Source organism: Sciurus carolinensis, chromosome 11 (assembly GCF_902686445.1).
Source record: "Sciurus carolinensis chromosome 11, mSciCar1.2, whole genome shotgun sequence".
NCBI lineage: Eukaryota > Metazoa > Chordata > Mammalia > Rodentia > Sciuridae > Sciurus > Sciurus carolinensis.
The window spans coordinates 65,726,291-65,728,767 of record NC_062223.1 but is presented as its reverse complement, the minus strand read 5'-3'; the positions used below and the strand labels follow the sequence as shown (position 1 = coordinate 65,728,767).

At 44.3% G+C, this 2,477-nt stretch overlaps 1 long non-coding RNA gene across 1 annotated transcript; it reads left to right on the top strand.

Annotated features, from left to right (window-relative positions):
• The first annotated feature begins 710 nt into the window (after window positions 1–710).
• LOC124960018 (uncharacterized) lies at window positions 711–1,955 on the top strand. Its single transcript, XR_007104018.1, has 2 exons — window positions 711–884; window positions 1,019–1,955. It is a non-coding gene; the product is annotated as an uncharacterized LOC124960018 (long non-coding RNA).
• The last annotated feature ends 522 nt before the right edge of the window (window positions 1,956–2,477 follow it).

Below are 2,477 nucleotides of genomic sequence, written 5' to 3'. Positions count from 1 at the left end.
AGGGATTGGTTAACAACAGTTCTGCTAAGTGATCAGCTCATGCTTGCCATATAGTCCTATGGGACTTTCACCTGCGTGAACCTCCCATGCCTTGCTGACCTTTAAGCTGATTGGTTCCTGCCTAGCCTCCATCCTACATAAAAGCTCTGTGATTTTCTCAATAAACGAGATTCCTCCTGCACTGACAGACCTCCCGGCTCTGGTGTGTTTCCTTTGCCACCGACACTCATCATCCTGCTCGGCCCCATATTCTCCACAGGAGGGCCCTGAGGAGGCACATTGGACCTTGTTGCCCGACAGGGAGCAACAGCACACACTAAGCAGTGAACAAATGGGCCCATCTGGGATTCTGTACATCTATATATCCAATGCTCTAGGCCCAGAAAGCACCCGCCACTGTTTCTAGAAGGGGTAGCATTGTGGACCCTGCAGTCAGCCAGTGTGGTTGCTGTGCTCAGCATTACCCTGGCAGGCACGTAGTGTTGTGAATCATGAATGAAAGGCTCTGAGGATACATGTGTGGGGATGAGGTAAGGGCAAGGTGCAGTGAGGTCACACTGAGCCAGCAACAGACCTGCTGGATTCTCAGGATAAGAGTTATTAAGGCTGAGTTCATAGAAGATGAGGTATGGAAGGGAACTTCATCTGGGCCTTAATTTGATGGGGCTTCCTCATCAATCAAGGCATGCTTCTGTTCTGTAGGGATGGGCCTTCTCTGCCAGCTGACTTTATGGGGACCATCATGACTGTTAAATTTGATTCAGGCAAGATGCACCACTGGGCAAATTTTATTGAGAGTTCTCCATGCCAAGAACTCCTACAATCTGTCATCTGAGAAAGCCCCAGAATGCTGAGACAGGAGCCAGGGTCTGCCTTTAAGCCAGGTGGGTGATGATTCTGTTTCTAAAACTTTGGTTGTTCAGAAATGACTGATGGTGCTGCAGATGATTCCTGAATTATACTTTTGGTAATCAGTTATTCACTCAACATTTATTTCTCTTTCTTGCATTTTGCCTAGGTGAAACCATCGCTGCAAGAGACTATATTTGGACCCACAATGTGTCAGAAGGATGACATATTCTATATAACCTTTTCACCCTTTCTGCTTCTGTGTACACAAGTCTCTGTAGAATTACCGGAGATTCAGTGACTTTTTAATATTCCCCAGAGCTACCTTCAAAAACTGTGAGATCACTTGGATAGAGGCAGCATTCAAATGCTGAGTGTGAACACTCAGAGAGGAGATTCAGACTACAGCAATTGTTAGCATCTTTGAGCATTAACTATTCTCAGAAAATGGAGTATTTGGATCGCAGCTCTGAAGAAGGCAGAAGGTTTTAGCAACAGAATCGCCATTTTACATTTCACAACCATGGGACAAGTCACCCTCTTCTTCCTGCAGTCTATGACTCTGGCTTCTCAGCGGAGTTCCTGGAAACAAACGCAACTGGAGGAGATCAAATCCCAGCGTTCCTGGTATGTGGAACTGCGGCCCACCATCACTCTCCAAGGAGCCCACGAGGTGTGGTGATGTTGAGCTCTGAACTAGAGGTCAGGATATTTTGGTTGCTAATTCTAGCTCTGCCACTTCCCTGCCAGGTGACTTTCTTGTGTCAGGTGACTATATGAGGCCTGCTGCTTCCTTATGTGCAGAATGAGGACTGTCCTTGGTGTTATTCCCAGTTTCAACGTTCTAGAAGACTGCGTTAGCTTTGTCAAACCAAATTCTGGAAGTAAGTAGCAAATGTTTAGATGATTATATACTTAGGAACTTGAGTAGAAGTCCCAGACATTTGGCATTGGATGGCAAAATCTCAGAGCTATGAAGTTTCACTCAAGTACAAAGTCCCCTGAACACTCAATTGTACACTTTCTCTAATGTGACATTCTTTGACAGATAATTTTATCATGTTGGTGGACAATGACTTTATTGAATAAATGTTCTTTGAACTCTATTAGCAAACTTGAGTCTCTTGGTTTTTCATTATTATTATCAGTAATAATAAAAATAATATCACCAGCTATTAATTCAGTGTGTATGACACCCTAAGCACTTTTACCCTGCGCTGAGCTTTACCACATTAGAGTCCCACAATAGCCCTGTTACTAGCTCTATTTTATAGAAAAGAAAACTAAGGCTCAGAGAGGTCCAGAAACTTTCCCAAGGTCATATCATCTATAAGTGGATACATTAGGCTTTGAATCAGGCTCAGTCTGACTTCTGAGTCCATGCTCTTTTCTTGTGAGTGGAAATCATAGTGTTTTGAAGCACTTATGGCCAGTGCTATTATAATCAATGCACATTTAAGAAGTGTCCACTGTGAGCAGACAGAAGTGGGAGGTCTTCAGGTCTGGGAGACAGAACATGCCTGTAAATGACACGATGATATAAAGCAATGAGTGGTGTCCGGGGTAAGAACTGGAGGGGCTCACAGGCAGGAAAGGTCTCTAGGATGCTAAGAAAGCTTGATGGCCAA